Consider the following 19,170-nt stretch of genomic DNA (forward strand, 5'->3'; position numbering starts at 1 on the left):
GAATCCGGTTCCATCCTCTTCCCCTCACTCACACCTCACACATACACACACATACACATACACACACACAGGAAATAACACGGGGTCACCTGACCCCCGGCAGCCAATGGCGGCGGCCGGCGGTGGAGCCAGCGCGCGCGCCAGCGGGAACGGCGGCGCGAGGCGGAGAGTCCCGGCCGGGCGAGGGAGGGATGGAGGGGAGGGGGAGCGGCGCGTGCGTGCGCGCCCCCGCAGGCAGGGACGTGCCTCCGCGCGCGCGCGGAGGGGGTGGTGGGGGGGCGCGTGAGGGAGCCACTTCCCCTCCCACCGCCACGCGCCCACTTAAAGGAGCCGCGCGCCGCCGCCCACCCCCCCTGGGCCGTCCCGCGCGCTCGGAGCACGTGGGCGAGGCGCGCCCGGTGCGCGTGCCACACCACCGCGCCCCTGCGGACGGCACCGGGGCTCCGGGCCCCTCTCCGCCGGCACCGGGCCAACTCACATTGCCCTCTCTTCATAAATCAATACCGACCCTCTCCTCCACCGCACCCCCCCCCCCCGCCGCCACCCTCACCCTGCCCCAAGTCATTTTAAGAACCGTCTTTGCTCCGTTTGCTCATTTGTGTCGGCCCGGCCTCCCCAGCAGGCACGGAGCGGACAGCAGCGGCCGAACCCTCACGGGGCCCGGACGCCTCTCCACCGGCCCGGAGCCCTGGAGCACACCTCGAGGCGGCAGTCGGGCCGTACGCCGGGGCTGGGCGGGCCCCGAATCGGAGGTGCCTCAGCGGAGCCGCAGGGATCTCAGGAAACAACATGGAGGTGGCGGTGCCCGGGCTCCTCTGCCCCGCAGCCCGCCTGCCCGCGCACCGCTAGCCCAGGGCCGCCCGGACCATGGGAAGCGGCACTGCCAGCCCTCCGAGTCCTCACTGGCCTTGCATTTTAGAGTCCGGTGTGTCTAGTTGCACTTCCGTGCTGGAGAGACAATTACGCATTTTTCAGATTATTCGCTAGTTTTTGGGTTTGAGAGCAAGGGGGCAAGGAGACTGGTGGATGGAGCAGCTGTAGAGCAAGGATGCAGTGCCTGTCAAATCATCACCTCCTTCATTTAAGCCTGTATGGCAGCAAAGGAAGCTCTATATGACATTACAGTTTCCTCCCATCTGCCACTCAGAACATTTCACGTGAAAACGCAGTAGGGCTGGCAGTCTGTGAAGCTCTTAAATGCTGGGCAGAGAAAGCTCAAGCATCATTTAAAACTTGCTTTGCCAGGAACTTTACTGAGCAGATATGACACTTTCAATAACTGTCCTGTTTCCCAACCTTTGTTTCCCATATCCTCAGCAAGCTGTATTCCAGGAGAAGGCCTCTGCTCAGAGCTCATCCAAAAGGCAATGAACTGCTGAGGACTGTGTTGTAAGCACAGCCAGTTGACAACTTCACTAATGGCTCCTCCACAGGTGACTTGCTTTTTATGAAAAATGAATACAAACCACCACATCTCATACCATGCATTATCTGTCAAAAATAATTTGGAGGCTGGCTGAAATTCCATCTAGATAAGCCTAAAATGAAGCCAGTAGTCTGGGGAAAACAACCAGAGCAGACAATAATTACATGTGCTTCTACCATTTGTCTTTCAAGTTAACAATTTGTGGGTGTTAGGGACTCCCCAGCCGCTGGTCAGGCAATCAGCTGGAGCATCTAGGAAAGACTTGCCTGCTCCTCTGCTCACTTGTCTTGGGACATGAGAGGCACTGGCTCCTTTCTGAGACAAGTCTACTGCTGTGATCTATGCCTTATCTCCTTCAGATGAGAATACTGTGATGCGCTCTGCGTCAGCTCCCTGGAAATTGCAGCTGGAGCACACAGGCGCTGCATTACCAAGTGCTTTCATAGTACACCCTGCTCTCCTCGGCACTGGCTGCCCATTCACAGGTAGTGTTTCAGGCACTGTGCTTTGCTCACAGGAGGTGGAGATCATCGCTTCCTTCGCCTGGAGAAGAGGCTCCGACAGCACATTCACCATGACAAACCCACGAGGTTGCTCTCATCAGAAACAGCCTTAATCTTGTTGACTGCCACGGCAAGCTAAGAGCTTGGTTAGAGCAGCATTCCCCCTGGGGATCCAGGACTGTGATAAAAGCTGTAATGGGGTGGGGGGACTCGGTAAGATTTTTATAATTTGGTTTTCCATTATGTTTTCTGATTTTGAAGTGCAGCATCAATTGAGGTCAATCCTTTATGTAGATTTATAAGGTAAGAGTGCTTAGAGCACTCTAATTTAAGCTAAACTTAAACTTACCTTATGGTAAAACCCTTTAGTATATATAAATACATGAGAGCATGGCTTATCTTGTTAAGCTTGTTATATCAAGGGTTTTTTTACCTAATGTCTAAAATGAAGTTGCAGCATAAAAAGCAGAAGTTCTGTAAAATGCTCAAAAACACATATAAAAATCCAAGGACAGCAACTCTTCCCAAGTCAAACATTTCTCAAAGGACCAAAAATAAGTGAATTCACAGAGTTAAATATCTGAATCTCTACTCTGCTGCAGAGCAGCATTTCCCATCTCCATTATGACTACTTTATAGGTGTTACAATGGAAATACAACAGGAGTTGCTTTTTAAAATACTTAAAACCTTGAAAACTATGTGGCTGATTTTGAAGGATGAACTGAAGTTTTAAAAGAGCTCATGCTATAAATACAGGCAATTGTCACACCATCGTAAACTGTTGCATTACAGTAGGCATTACTGGTAATACACAGGGTCAATATAAGTGCAGAATGTAAACAAAGTTATCAAAACTATATTATCATGCAAGTAAAGACACCATATCCTTTGCAGCTTTCCAAGTGATATATCAGGCTTCAACATACAACCCCACTGAGCTTAATGGATAATTTAATTCTCTCAGAAACTAATTTTTGGCTGTCTGCAGACTCCAGATGAAAAACCACTGTCATTAGTACACCTTGTTCACATTGCCAAGTTTTCCTTTACCACTGAACATTTAATTTTCTTTCCAGAAGAAAGAAATTCAACCTTCTGACTTGGCCATTCAGTGACATCTACCTACTTGACCACCGTCAGTTACACAAAAAAATTGTTATAAATAAAACATTACTAGGACTAATGAAGAAAGTAACCCCATCATGCTACTAGGGCTACAGTCCCACACAAATTATCAAGGTGGGAATCTAAAACCCACGCAAGCTTTTCTACTTCAGGGTAAAGTCCTCAGTTGCATCTATATGCTCTCAACCTTCAATCCTGAAAAGAAAAAACCCCAGGGATTTAAGGCCAAAAATGGTTACAAACAGACAAACAAATAAAAAAAAAAACCACAATTAAAAGGATCTTAAAGGATCAATTTTACAATCAACACAACAAACTAAACAGGTTTGAATGTAAATTTACAGCAAATATATTCCATCATCCAAGAGTAAGTGCTATAAATTCAGCAGATGTGCTACACTACAGTCGTAAGAAAGATTGAAGTCTCTGCTTTTAGTGCAAGAAAACCAGCTCGGTCATAATTGTACAGAGTCACTATGGACTAGCAGAACAGAAATTTTCCAAATCCTACCGATTTCCTCCCTGAAATCCTCCCTGCCATCTCCTAATCAAAATGCTTTTGAGGATAGAGGCACAAATAAGGCAGGAAAATAGCCTCAAGACTTGGCACCCTCCTCTATGATGGATGGGAGATTCTGAGCAAAATAAAGTCCCCTAAGTAGCCTTCTGGGTTAGTGTCACTGCTCCCACCAGTGCTGCTGTCATTACACAAATGCAACCAATGCTGCATCTTTCTGCACATGAACTCACAATGGCTAAAACAAACGTTTTTGCCTGCTATGCCTTAATGTAAGGCTTACCTTGCACTTCCCTTTCCCCCCTCTCACAGATCCCAGCGAAAAATTGTCCTTCTGACCCCAAGAGGACTGACAAATGGAGATGGAGAGTCTCCTTCTGTCTTTGAGGTCAGCACTTCTGATCTAGCCGTAATTCAGTAATTACTCAGTTTGTGTGGCTCTCCAGAAGCATACATTAGCAGCTTGGAGGGGGAACAGAAGGATGACACCATTCCTGACCTCAACCACCTCTCATCTTCACACACCCCCTGAGCTCCCTCTGCCTGGAAGGGTGGAGGACAGCAAGTGATGCAGGATGGGGAATCAAGAACAAATTTGCAGGTAACATATGCTGGAAAGGCTCTGAGTACTCCAGTGTTTGTTAGAGGAAACATGATTTCTGCATGCAGCTGGTGGGGTCCTCTGAGAGATTTCTTCTTTACAAAATAAAAGGTTTTGCTGCTGATGCAGCACTAGGAAGGTGAAGCTTCCGCAGACTCGGGCACATAGATTTCTCACAGACATGGCACCCGTCCCCTCTAAGTATTACTCTTATCGTAATCTTTTCCCCTGTTACACAATTTCGTGTCATGCACAGGCTCACCACTGCACTTTTACAGCTTTCATCTAGAGGCTCTTAGATGCTATGGAAATGGGCATTAGTGACTACCTTGAAGATAGATAATACAAAACATGACAGCAAGATTGGGCACCTACAGGTCACGCAGCTGGGGACTGAAACTTATATTCACGGTGGGACAGCTACATCTTTAAGTGACTGTAAAGCAAGGGCAGCTCACCTGTTTCTCTTTCTCCAAGAAAGACATCAGCATGGCTACATTCATTAACATTTCCTACCTCTCTTCCTACCTATCCCTAGGATTTCCCATACCTTCCTCCTATTTCTTTTATACTTCAGATAAAAAGTGTTACATCTGACCCTACACAAGGGAGAAGCGGTATCAGATGTCTCCCAAGGAACTGCAACAAAGATAGAGAGGGCTCTCCTCTCATTAATTCACTGATATTTAACTTTTCCCCTTAAGACTACCAAAGGATTTGTGCTTGCTGGAAAATATTTTGGACAGGCACAAGTTTTCAGCATACTGATGGTCATGTCTTGGGTGCATCACTCGGAAGCTGCTCTCCTCCAGGCACTGGGAAGATCTCCATAAACCATAGCATTAAGTCCTACAGCCCCTTCCTGCAACCGAACAACTGGATTGAAATACTTTGGAGCATCTCAAAGGAAGGAAAAAGGAAAGAAAATGATAAAGCAGCTGAAGGTAGGTAGTGTGAATCATAGCAGGAAAAAAATTAAAACACTGCAACACTTCTGCCTTTTCATCTTCCCATTACAAAGAGCTGATTCATGAAAATAAGATCTTTGTACCTTAAGACCTCCTCTGCTTCTTCTGCTTCTTCCTTTTGCTTCCTGCCAAAAAGCTGCTTCTGGCAGAATAGAATTAGTTGCTGTGAAAGTGATTGTGATGCTGAAGACAAAAGAATCTGCGTCCAGCAGAAAAAGCAAGAAACAACAGAAGCTGAACTTTTGAGGAAAAGCCAATCACATTTCCATGCAGATGCCCAGAGTCATAAAGGTGGAAATTAAAACAGAAAGCCATACAAATAGGATTCTCCAGCAAGACAGTCTCCAACAAGGCAGAAAAGACCATCAATAAATCTTCATTATCTGAATTGCTAAGCATATCTAAATAAAAGTAGAAATTCAAATATTAGAACTTGTCTTTTTAAATGATCTTACATAAAACCAACTCTGCCTTGCTTGAACATGTTTTACAGAAAGGGATTTTTTTCTCTCTCTTACTTCTGCTAGCCCTTTACAGAGGTTTCATTTGCTGGGGTGGCTTTTTCTGCCTACGGGGAAGTGGGAATTTCTGGGCTTAACAAGCTCAAATCCCCATGACATATAGTTCCAAATTTTAGAGGCAACTAAGATTTTGATTCTTACTTTCCTCCCTGTTGGCTTCCTCCCTGATGTATGCAATAGCTGTTGAATCTCAGCTGTGCCAACAGGAGAGGGAAAAAAAGGTCCCTGAAGGAACAGCTTTAGTTCTTCCAGTCACCTTGCTGCTACCACGCTCCAGAATTCCAGGCACATAAAACAGCACATAAGAAGAGCTTGCAGCAGCAAGGGGCCAATGCAGAAAGCATCAGACTGGACCAAAACCAAGAAAGTCTTCCATATTCATCTGGTAAGAAGTCTGTACTTACACTGGGTAGTAGAAACCTATGGATACACTAAAGATAGAGAGGCATTGCATGAGATCACATTAACTTCTTGTCATAGAAATCAACTTCTGTGCTTTCTTTTGTTACATATAGTGATATTCTATGGTCCTGATTCATCTGAGAGATTGGTTTATTGAAAGTATTTATAAAGTTCCACCACAGTTTACTTATATATCTCCTCTTGCTAACAAAACATGAGGGAAAAAAACCTACTTCAAACACAACCACTTTAATTACTTTGTATCTTGAGACTCATTAAAGTTTATTCAGTGCTCAAACACTCCTAATTCTACATTTCAAAAGATAGTAATGTTTTATTTTAGTGCCCTGCATTACTTTAAAGTTGCACTCAAAAACGAATCAGGACAGGGCACATGAGAACATACAGAACTCACAACCTTGAATGCAACATACTCCACTATTTATGAACACTGCTGACACATCTGGGGATGGGGGAAAGTAGCATATTTTCATTCACATTACCTAACCAAAGTGATAAAAATGCTTTAAAAGATATTAGGTAACAGACACAAAGACACAACTGTCCTCAGTTAAGAAAATCAGACTTTAATTTTTAAAGGCTGGACAAATCTATCTTTAGAGAGTCCAAGCCATATAGCAAAATCTTAAGTAACTTGGTTTTGTTTCAAGATTTGAGGGATTCTTCCAGTTGCCTACTTAAGTTCAGGTTCAAACTAACAAAACCTCTGATTAGATATCATGGATTTTATCATTCCTCTTTAAATGATTATCTTCTGCAGATGGGAATCCTGCTAGCACTCACATTTGTCCTGAGAGATGATTAGGACTGAAGGTCTCCCATTTAACTTCTGTAAATGTGCTGTGAGTAATTAGACCTAAACAAAATACTGTCAGTTCCATTAGGGCTCTGAAAATAAGGTCAGCACTTCTTAAGACGGCAGAAGCAAGAACAGATACCTCAGCAAGCACAGTTCACGTCAACCTACCAACTCAGTAAGTCTCCACTGCTTTTAGCAAGTTTAGGAAATAGCCTAAACTTCCAAATAATAAAACAAGCTATTCACAGTGGCATTTTCAATGAGAAGCAGCAGCATTGGCTGTGGGGGGGCTGCAGTACTCAACGTCATCCCTTGACAACCCCAGCTGAACGCAGGTTTAATGATGGGACACTGGTTACATTGGTGGAGAGAAAGCCCTTCACCAGGGTGAAGTTCCACATTCCCTGGGGTACCTGCCCCCAGCTCAAGGATCCCCTCATCAGGGCCAAGCCTTTTCATAGCAGGAAGCATAATGTGAGAGAAGAAATGACTATTCTTCTCCAAAAGTAACAACTCTTACAGTGTGATTCATTCCACAGGCTAAAGATCAAGGTGTCGGCTTTCTCCTAATATTGATGAAAAAGGGTATTCACCCTATTTGTAATGAGCTAGCATTATCTCATCTTGAGAAACAAGAAGTCAGCAGCTAGCCTCAGGTGATAAGTAGGGGACTTCCTTAACCGTACTTTTAACATTGGGACACAAGTTTAAAAAACAACAACAACAAAACAACAAAAACACATAGAAAAGAAAGAGGAAAAGCAGTTGTGGTTACAAGAAAGGGAATATCTTAAAAGAAATGGGTGGGGGATGGGGGGAAACTAATTAACGCTTTCAGCTCATTCCCCTTCACCACTGCCTGGAAATTCTTTTCTGATGCACACATTGCCTGCCTAGGGCTTTTTGAGAGACCCTTGCACATCCTCACTGATTACTTCCCCTACTCAGGGAGACAGACTGTCCTTTACCCTAAATGCTTTTATCCTCTTGATGAGGTCTCTTACCCAGCTGGATCCTGCTTCCTTCTCCCACTGCAATCTCTGAGCCTGAGAGAAGACACCTGGGGACCTTCCACTTTTCCTAGGAAAGAGATTTAATCCTTTCATATCCTAGCATGGACCTGAAGTGATGCACATCTTCCCCCAACCTGAACACCTACGGTTACAGTCCTGGGCAACAGACGTCCCCAGCTGAAAAGAAATCAAAGGAAAGGGTTTTCTCCACTGTTTTCTGCTCTTTTAAAAGCAGATAGATAAAGAACAGAGGAAAGCCCCATAGGGGACAATCCTGCCGTAGCCAAACAAAATAATGAGGCTTAAAATCTCTTCTGTATCTATTCTTAGCTAAATCACATCCCAAATGTCCTCTACCCTCAGTTTTGCAGGATGCACTTAACTCACCACTCCCCACCTCCCAGACTCACAAGCAGTGTCCGGTCCCACTTGGTCACCCCCACTCCTGCTCTCCCTAGGGCCAGAGGTCCACAAGAGGACACCTCAATGGTTCTTTTGACTTAATCCTCCAAGGGGCCTGTGGGGTGATCCTAGGTTTCACTTCCCAGGCAAGCTGGGTAGTGACTCAGACAAACCAACAGACAGTATTGTGCACAGACAACGATTTTTATCTTCAAAGTGCTTTACAAACTTAAAAATTCTTACTTCCCCTCTGAGAGAAAAAAAGAAGGGAAAAAAAAAACCCTAAACACCACCATTGTGATGGAACAGAGATGCAAAAATGCCTAAAAGTTCTTTCATGTTGGAGCAGAGGCAATGGAGAGAAGTCCTGTGGTGCAGCAGTGCTTTGGATTTAGGGTTGTTTGTGGCTTTTTTGGCTTTTACACCAAAGACCTGGATTCGAATCCTGTTTCACATCACTCCAGTAGGACAGAGGCTCTTAAGCTGTGGCCAACAGGTCCCTTCCCCAAGGGCCATGGAGCTGGGGCTCTGAGAAGCAGGTGGCAGAACATGGGTGTCTTCCAAGAATCCACTTGCTTGTTCAGACTGCAAAAGTGCTGCACAATTAATTATACATCTGTGCTACAAAAGATCAGCTCTATAACTGCAGGGGGTGCTATTCATCAGCCTTGAAACATATTGGCAGAGGACAGCCAGGGTCCAGTAGTTGAAATAAAGAAATAAATAACTACAAAAGCAGGAGGTGCTCTGGGTCCTTAGGAGTGAAGTGCAGCAGCAGGACCCGAGTGACCCCGGAGTGGAGAGAAGCCTGGCCCTGCAGGCAGTCGGGACGCGGTGCTTTTCACAGGAGTTTCATGAACCAGAGCAGCAGAGAAGCCGCCGGTCATCGGGGTGATCGGGGTGAGATGCGTAGGCAGAGTGGTGGCAGCAAGGAGCCTGCCTGACACCTGCCCTTTTCGTTTCTCAGCCCTCCCCTTTCATGGAGGCAACAAAAACACCACATTCCCAGCTGTGAGAATCCAGTCCGAAGTGGCTTCACCAAAGGGCAAATGCAGAAGGACCCCCTTTTGCTCACCCCTTTCTTTTGAAGCCCTCCTTTCCTGGAGCAGGCATTTAGCAAGTACAAATACACCACAACATTAGGCATCCTTCCACTGTCACTCTCCACTATCCTTCCTCCTCCAGACACGCACACTAACACAAAATGATGGCTTCCTCAACAGACTGAATGAGCAAAGCCCTCGCACTGATCCTTAATTGTCTGTGCTTTACTCTCTTGTTCCAGTCGTATTATATCACAAAACTCAAAGCAGCCCACCCACTGCCCCCATCTTTGTCCAAAATCTCAAGTGAACAGTAAATTTGACACAGGGGAAAAAAAAATTACCAAAGAAGGGAGGGGCAAGCTAACCCCACAATTCCCCCCCCCCTTTTTCCTCCTCCCCTTTTTTTAATTTTTATTTTTAAAAATATTTTTTAGGTTGCTCTTTGCTGATGCACCCACATTGCTATTGTGCAGCTGTCAGTTAAAAAAAAAACAACAATCACCAAACCCCCCCCAAAAATGAAGATACTGAAGAAGAAATGATATCTCACAGCCCTTGAGAATGTGACCCTGAGGCCTTGCCCTTCTCCCTCCTGATGCACCCACATATCACGGGGGAATGGCAGGCCCCCTCCCCATCCACCCCCGTGCTACTCTGAGCCTGCAGAGCAAGGAAAAAAAAACAACAAACAACACATTCAAAACAAAAACAAAATAAATAATAATAAAAAAAATCATCAACGAGAGATACAGGGGAAAGAAAAAGGAGGGGGGGGGCACCCCCTCCCCTGCATATGCATAAACCCCATAACCCATTCATGTCGGTCTCGCAGGAGCCAGACTGCAGCGAGCAGCCAACAGCTGGGGCCTTTGAAAAGGGACAAGGCGAGCGGCTCGCCGTGCCCAGCCAGGGGCTCCGGCTGCCCCCGGCGCCCGCAGCCCCCCCCGCCCGGCCGCAGCCCCCCACCCCGCCGCGGGCAGCCCGGGCGGGCACGGCGGCGGCGCGGGGGCGGGTGACACGCACAGGGCGCCGCAGACACACGGCCGCCACCGCCGCCGCCGCGCGTGGTCGGCGAGAGCTGGCCTCTGCAGGGCAATTTTCCACTCTCAACTTTCAGGGAGAGGGAGAGAGAGATAAAGCCCATTTACTGTACCTTTCTGGCATCTTTCTCAGCTTTCCCTGCTGCTTCTCCCCACCCCCTTCCGATTTATCTCAGCTACTGGTTTTATAAACCGAGAGGGTGGAGGGGGGGGGGGAGGGAAGAGGAGAGGAGGGGGCTTTTTTTCTCTTCTCTCAGCCTCGTCTGCACCTTCTGCTTGAGCCCGCCGGTGAAGTCACAAGACCGAGTCTCTGACATCACACAGAGCCCACAAACGCCGGATTGTGACTTCACTGCAGGGTAGAACAGGGAGGAATAGGAGAGGGGAGGGGAAAAGGCTCTTATTCAAACACATATCTGCAGTAGTAACAAAGGGAACTCAGGAAATGGCTGGCCAAGAAAATGGCTTTTTTTTTTTTTTTTTTAAATAAATCATACTCCCTTTTTTGTTGTGGCGTTTGGGTTTTTTTTGTGGTTTTGTTCACAAATAAACTTTCTGACCACGGTGGAAATACCTTTTAAAAGTAGCCTGGGCAGGACAGACAGCAAGCGCCAGTCCAGGCGCCATCCTCCAGCGCAGCACAGGCACCAGCAGCCCTTCTGGGACAGAACCACCTGCCGTGGCCCCTTTGGACCTGCCGGGACTGGAGCAGGATGAGGTGCTGGGGTGAAGATCAAGGGGTGGCAGTGGCCACAGGAGAGGCTCGGGCGGGGGCACAGCAGGGGGGATTGCAGGGTAGGGATGGAAACAGGCAGATGCTGCAGGTTGTGCCTGAGACACACGGGGAAGGCAGCGCTGAGAGCCACCGGGCAAGCAGGGCCACGCAGAGTGAACAACTGCGTGCCAGAGGTCTTGGGAGCTGTGGGCCAGGCAGAGGTAAGGCTCATCAGTGGGCACTTGGGGTTTTCTCCCCCGACCTGAGGATCTGAAACCACAGCTAAAGTACAATTCGGGAAAAAGCGGTCAGAGTAAAGGTAACAGAGCTGTATGTAAGGCCTAAGCAAGGCAATAGGGAAAAGAGTGGAGTTTTTGATTCCCTAGTGTATTTTTAGGTGCCCTGGGGAGGGGAAGACAGACTGGGGTGGATGAAAGAAAGGCCAGGAGACTTTGATGTACTCCAAATACAAGGCAATGCTCGGATGTTGCTCTGGGAGCAAAAGCTGATGATATAAGACTTCTGTAGTCATTTCTGAAATGAAGCCTAGAAGAAAAAAAAAGGCTTATTAAGTAGCTATTGGCTTAATGTGACCTGGAAAGTTGTAAGATTTGGGGCTTTTTTTTGTTTATTCAGCTGGTATATCTTTTTTAACATCATTTTCTCTATATTTAACACCACCTCAAACATGTCAGTAAACAAGCCCAAAAAAATAAAAATTTGTTATTTGTGTTTAGAATGGATTTTTTTTTTTCACCTTTTGAAGCAAGGCAGCTCAAACCCTTACACTGTGCTAATCATGCCTGAAGGCCAGGAATTCAGAGGAATAAGTCAAGGGCACAGCCAACTGAAAATAAAAAAATAAAAAAAAAATTAAACTGTGCTAATTGCAGATGTTATATTTATGAAGTTATTGAAACTGCAGAGCCAAAAGGAAGACAGCTTGTGATCCTCACAGTGTGTCCACTCCTCTCTCCGACCTCCATCCCTGCCCTCATCAAGACCTACAAAGCAATTCCCATCGCCGTGTGGACCTGGAAGGGAGAAAACAGCACTACCATCGTAGCCTGCCCTTTCCGCAACCTGACAGTGAGGCAGGAGGGAAATCTGTATGTGGAGCAAGTGAGAAGCGAGAAGGAAGCAATCCAGATTCCTGCCATGAACCAGCTGGCACGTACAGTCCCAGCTCGCTGCTGCTGGACTGTGGGAGCACCCCAGGAGTGCCTGAAGTGCCCCAGAGGGCTGGCACCAGCACTGGAAACCCAAGACACTTGTCGGGAACTTTTGTACCCCAGCAGCTCTATGTGCTTCCAGCACAAAATCCAGGCATCCAGAAGATAGTCTTCCAGGCTGAAGCTGCTCCATGGCCAAAGCCTCTGTTCCCACATCTACTCTGAATCCCAGTGCCTTGGGGCATCATCCCAGCCCTGGCAGAGCCACAGTGTTAGGGAAGATTTCCCCTGTTGTTTTACAGTGTCTCCATGCCAGTACAGCAATAAACCAGGCAATGGATGGAATGAACTCTCCTGCCTCTGCTTGTGAGAGGGAGGGAGAAGGTATGAATTGCAAGCAGGGAGGTCCCCATCCAATCTCATATCCTTCAGCAAGTCTTGCTCCTTGTTTGGCCACAACTTTACTACCATTTTTATATCAACTCCTTGCATTTTTTTATCTATTTTTTTCCACCCTGCTGACTGCATGAGAGGAAACCTCCATGTTTATCCCACTCCTTTTCTCTCAGGGAATCTCTTTCAACCTGCCTGTGGCGGGGAGGCAACATGGCTGCCAACATGCCAGGATGCAAGGTGAGGAGGTGAATGGGGGAGAAAGGGAGGCACAGGCATTTGCTGGGAAGAAGAATAAAGAAGGGGGAAAGAGGAAGGAATCTAACATATACACACTGACTAGCATGGGCTTGCTCCAGCTTGGCCCACGTCGCAATTACCTGACTTGGAGGCTGGCCAAGCCTCCCAGGTTAAGTCCCTCTGCACTTGTGCAAAATGCTGTCAGAGCTGCTGGGACTGTGAATACTCAGGGCTCCAGCAGCATGCCTCATCCAAAAAGGAAAAAAAAAAAAACAACAGAGACAGGGCAGGGACTGAATGGGCTTATTTTCACACAACTGCAATTGTTTTGTTGATGCGGAAAGGTAATTAAAAAAAGTTCTGATTTCAAACGTGCCACAGAATTCCCAGAGCCCGGAGGCTGCTGCTTAGAGGCAGATTAATCACACTGAATTCTCCATCTAGATATTGCATGCACTCCAAACTCCCACCGCTAATAGCTCTAATATTCTCCTCAGCGTGTGCATGCTGCTGGTGTTATGTTCCAGGAATATTAATTCCCCAACTCGAGCTCCTTTTGCTTGCGCATGTACCCTAAAGGCTTGCTGCCGGGCACCGGGAGATTATGGAAAAGAGAAAACAGGGCTAGAGGAGAACCAGGGTGCAAAGGTACTGGCTGCAACTCCTCAAGGAAAGTCATTAATGTTCTTTGGATAAGCAAGCCGTCCAAATAAAATCTACCTGAAGGCCAAGTTCTTTAAACAAAGACAGCCAACTACACACGCACAAGATGGTTGAAATTAAAATGAGCTCCCAGTGCTGGCTTTGTGTTACCCGTCCCCACTACCCTGAGACTTGCTCAAAATCTCAGTCCTGTTAATTGTGAGCTCTGAACTAGCAGTTTCATTTGTGTCTTCTACTGGTGTCTTCCCCCATCCCCCTTACCCCCAAGCAAGGCTTTGTGCATCTAAAACTCTTGCTGCCACACACCAGTAACAGTGAAAATATAGCACATTGTAGTGCAAGCACCCGAAGAGCAGGCAGCACTTTACACAGCAAGTCCCTTCTACCCCTAACAAAACTGATAGGCCAGGGGGTTCACAGTCCAGCTCAAGGCATCCCCAAGATCCTCATTCCACACAGAAAACAGGAAAGGGAAAGATGAAGGCAGGAGAGAAACATGTCACTTTTCTTGCATTCAACTAACTGCCATTCCTGATAAGCAAGTCAGAGTGTGTGTGTGAGCTATGTATATGGCCAAAAGGCCAGCTGCTAAGTGTTAAAACCAATGCATGCTTGGGAAGTACATTTAAGATGCCTATGATGTAATTTTCAAAGCTGCTAAATGCCCAATGCTTCTAGTGCTGTTCAGCGAAGACTGCAGGTAGTCACCAGATTAAAACACAGTTCTCTAAAATTGGCCATACAAGAACTCTGGAAATTACCATGCAGAAGAGACTTCAAAAACGGATGGTGCTGGTCATGCTTCCATTTAGTAGGATTACTCGCTTGACAAGAAGCTGTCATGAGCATGATTTTCTTTGTCAAGCAGTCAAAATATGTAGCTCCACATAATGTTAATCAGTGTACTCATGTCAGTACTGGAAAATCAAAAGAGGTTTGCCCCTTTTGTTGCAGGTGTTTGTGATAAGCAAACCAGTAGGATACCTGAGTCATGGGTTAAACTGGATGTTTGGACCAGCCCATCAGCTGTTTTCACAGCAGAGAACACCTTACCTAGTCTCTGGACTAAAATCTGTAACACCACAGGTGCACAAGCATAGGTGGTGGCCCTCTCCATAATTATGGCAGGTCAAAAAAGTAAAGGCATATTTTTATGGCTAAATATTTTACAGGGGGGCTCTTGTTGCTGGGAGAGAAAAGGATAGGAACATTTTTGAAGCTGCTTCTCCTTGCTATGTGTACCGTGCAGGTCTACAATCGTATGTACGCCTTGAGCTCTCAGCCAATTCCTTAAACTTGGCTTCTTCTGCAGGGAGGGAAAGGACAGGACTCCAACTGAGGCACCGTCTGTGTAAGGCCCTTGGGGCTTAACTCTGCTGTAAGTGGGCAGGGAGAGGCATGGGCTTCCTCCACCATGATAAACCAAGGCACTGGCATCACTCTTAGTGTAGCTTAGGTGCAAATCTGTGATCCTCTTTCTCTCTTTGTGCACAAAGAATGAAGCTTATAGAGAAGCTGACATCTAAATCCTCAATATTGCACATCTGAGATAACCCCAGTTGGTTTTGTTTTTCAAACTCAAATATACGAGAAGGGAGAAAGACAGAAGGATTTCAACCCTTGTCAAACCCTGTCACCAGCCCCCTGTGTTACAGATCTGTGAACTCTCACATGGGATGAGGGCTCTTTGCTTTTATCTCCCTGTGCAGAGTGTGTCCTCAGCCCTTTGCAAACAGATGTTTTGCCCTCTGAAAGGGAATAGATGGGGGGGAAAAGAGAGCATGAGCATAGGGGAAAGGGAGAGAGAGAGAGAGAGCACCAGTTATGAGCATGAGCAAGAATGCTGTCTGCAGATGTCAATCAGGACTTCAGTCTAGGTCTAACCTGCCAGTCCTGCAAAAGAAGGATACATGAATTTTCTAGTTGGATAGTCAGTGTCATCAAACAAGAAAATTGTGAGGTTTAGATTGTAATGCAGTCTCACATTCAGTAAAAAGGCCTTGCTACATGGAGATGATGTGGGACTGAGGAGCCTATTCCTAGCACCTTAAAAATTAAAATTTCACTACAAATAACCCAAATGAAATGGTCAAAAATAGTACAGCATTTCAGACCGTTTTTGTAGAGCACGGTAGTATTTGGCAAGGGGAAAGTGATTGTAGGTAGAATACTGTCAGGTTTGGGGAAAGCTTTCTCTGCATTTAAAAAAATTATACGAAGGAAAATATTCTTGGGAATGAAGTCTAATGATTACATGTATGTGGAGTGTCATCTCTATCTTGGCGTTTAACAGAAATCAACTCCCCCATGCCAGCACCCTCCCCTCCAGCCACCCACCCTGATATTCTTCTTCACCACTTCCCACCCATTAACCCAGTACCTGCAGTGCAGTGTTCAAGTGGGACTGGCGGAGCTGCTGCCGCTGTCATCTCCTCGGAGCTGGCAGTCACCTGCCAATCTCGCCCCCACTTCCTCCTCCCTCCTGCTCCCCCCCACCCCTCGTCAGTGCAGCTTTCCCTGGGGATAGATCTCTCTCGCCCCCCCTCCAGCAGCCTTACAAATAACTACTGTTAACTCAGTGATATCACCCTCCACGGTTTTTTAATTACCAGCCGTCCACAGGGCACGAGACTCGCACTTAACAGGGAGAAACGGGCCAGAGAGGCGGGCTAGCAACAGGGCGTCGGAGAGTTTGGGCTGATGTGGGATTCAGCCGAGAGACGGCTCCTTGTGCTCCATCCGCATGGCAGGGCTGGCACAGGGAGCCTGCAAACCCCCATGGGACACTGCCACGCTGGGCACGGGCACACGTAATGTGCCACTGTGCTGGGGAGAGAGGGGGACTTGGTCCTGCAAGGGCTGGTGGGGAAAGCTGCTCCCGCAGGACAAGGAGATGCTCTGCTAGACCAGTTGAGGAAGCATCGTCCAGGACAGCGTTTGTTTATACGGTATTTCAAATGGAAACCAGAAAAAAAGGGGGGGAGGGGAGAAAACAGGGGAAAAAAAAAAAGGTGCATTTCTGTTCGTGTATCATCAAATACAACTCTCTTTTCACATATGAAAAGGCCTTCATTTTTTCCTTTGCAAGACAATAGCTTTATTTCACCTTTTTTTGTGTGAAAATTCATCGGTCTGTGGCCCAAGGCTTTTTCTTAGCCCTTTATTAAATGGACATGGCTTACTGAACTTTCAGACAACCTCTCCACCTAGTATTTGTTTGTTCACACCCATTTACACTCTCTTGATTTTTAACAGGTCTGAATAAGGCTTATTTTTTTAAACACTCGGTTAATGAAGTTTTATCTGAATAGTCATAAGCCTATTAGTGCTCAAGTTGTGCATCGAATTCCCCCTCCCCCCTAGAGGTTAAACAAGACCAGAAATCCTTTTGTATTTGAAATAACACGCTGGGAAGAAAAGAAGCAAAGAAGGATAAAAAAGCCCAAGCCCCCCATTAGATCCCTTTTAAATCAAAAAGAGACACTAGAAAAGGGGCACAACGCAAGGCACTTTCCCCCTTCCCCCCTCTTCATTCTTCTCCTCCCTCCTTTGTAGGTCACCTTTACTATGAAGACATTGATGCTTCAAGTCTTCTTTTGCTTCAATAAAGGAGTAAGTTCAACACCCCAATCAGGTAACCACTGTACCCCAGGTGGGCAATGAACGGGAAGGGCCATCCAGGGAGGGAGGCCCCCTGCCTAAGGTGAGGGCTGGGTCCTCAACACGCGAGTGGGATGGGGAGCCTTCTCTGGGAAACAGCAGGCGCTTTTGGAAGAGGACAAGTTTGACAGCATGGCACTGAAAATGCCGAGCTTGAGTGGAAAGGGAGGAGACAGACATGCAGCACTGAGGGATGGCCCTGACACTGGCCTCTGCACCCAGGGAAGGACTGAGGGTAGCAGTCGAGGGGAAGAGCATGGCAGTCGTGGCCTTGGAGTCCTTTGGCAGCCGCCCCTCCATCCCAGCAGAGCATCCTGGCAGACGAGAGAGCCCCTGCTCCCCTGAAATAAACAGCAGCCTTCCCAATGCTTCATTAAACTAACACAGCTTCCCGCCATTGCCCCGGCAACCGACACAGGCCTCCTGTTTGCCAGCTGGGGGAATTAAAGGAAGCCTGGCAGCCAGCCCCTGGCTCCTCCAAAAGCTCCCCTTACACAGCCAGAAAGCTTCCCCTGGCAGGGGAGGGGACCAGGTGGCTCCCAAGGTGCCAACTGAGATGGGGGAGTCCTGCCCACCCCCACTCTCGCAAGCTACAGTCCCCAGGGAGCCAAGGACCCTGCCACTGCCACCAGCACTGCTGCTAGAAGGTGGCACAAAGCTGGAGGGCTAACCAAAATGGTCCCCGAACTGGAAGAGGACTAAATAACCCCTGGATGGTCCAATAGCACAAAGGTGGAGACTGCTCACCTCCACAGCATCACCTCTGTCCAAATGCGATCAATAGTTCACGTTAATTAGCAACACATTCCTCTTGCTGCCCATCCACCAGCTGAGTGAGCAAATTATATCCTCTTGTCCCTGGTTTGCATCCTTTTATCCCTGGTTTTCCTCCTCTCTCTTAAACTACATATACTGGGGTAAAAGCCTTAGCATGACCTCCCACTCCCCTCAGCCCCTTGGTGGATGAATTAAGTGCCACAGACCACCAGCTGCCCCACCCTTTGCTGCTCGCCCTTAGAGAAAGCTGTTTCAGGGAAAGTTACAAATGGAGCTGTGTTGCACCAGCCTGTGGACGCCCTCCTGCCCTTCTACCTCTCCTCAATCCATCCACTCAAAACAAGTAGATGGGCCCTTCAGCCAAAGCAGAGACACCCCTCCATACGTCCTCAGCAAAGGAGCTATGCCCAGATCTCAAAAATCAGACCTGCTGGGCTGGTGTAGGCGCTTCCAGCACCTTTTCCCACCACAGTTCCAGGACACCAAAACCACAAAGGAAGCTCAGAAAATTGGTGAGGAGAGGAGAACGTCTCACTTCAAAACAAGAACGAATGAAGCAGTACTATTCACTTGCTCGGGCATCCACATCTGTTTTGTCCTGTTTTCCATGACTACTGGCTGTGAGCAGAGGTCTCACAGGGAAGAGCATTAAGTATTTATTTCAGCTCTCGGTTCTGTCAGCTTCTGATGCCACCAACGTGTTTCGATTCTGCTTGAAAAACTACATTGCTTTTTTATTTTTAATCCAGGGATCCCAAAACAACCATACAAAGGTACCTCCAATCTCCCCAACAGTAGCCTAGCTTTCCATAGCTCTGCAGTACACATTTCATAACAAACTTACCTCTGCCTGGAGAGACCCATTTCAGACCCACCTCTGAACAATCTATGCCCTACTCCTCTCTTATTTGTGATATTTAGCTTTGTGAAATACTACTTAGCTACATTTAGAACAATTAAGGAAAAAAAAAAGGAGGAAAATAAAGAAATTAGTACATTCCAGATTCTGGCCACAGCTCTGCACTGTATGAGGAAGTGGCACATGGAAAATGTGGAGCTGTTTACAAGCATTAAATAACACTCTATAGCAATCTTGCAGGGGCAAACATAAAGGTATTGAGTCCAAGCAGCCTCACAAAAATTAGCTCAGCAATCCCACCTCAGT

At 47.1% G+C, this 19,170-nt stretch overlaps 1 protein-coding gene across 4 annotated transcripts in view; it reads right to left on the reverse strand.

Annotated features, from left to right (window-relative positions):
• Positions 1 to 19,170, reverse strand: part of TCF20 (transcription factor 20) — a 129,525-nt gene that overhangs the window by 65,151 nt on the left and 45,204 nt on the right. The window lies entirely within an intron of this gene.

This window comes from Pseudopodoces humilis, chromosome 5, assembly GCF_049639895.1.
Source record: "Pseudopodoces humilis isolate 2021_Gansu_Grassland_sample_001 chromosome 5, ASM4963989v1, whole genome shotgun sequence".
In the NCBI taxonomy this organism is placed as follows: Eukaryota; Metazoa; Chordata; class Aves; order Passeriformes; family Paridae; genus Pseudopodoces; species Pseudopodoces humilis.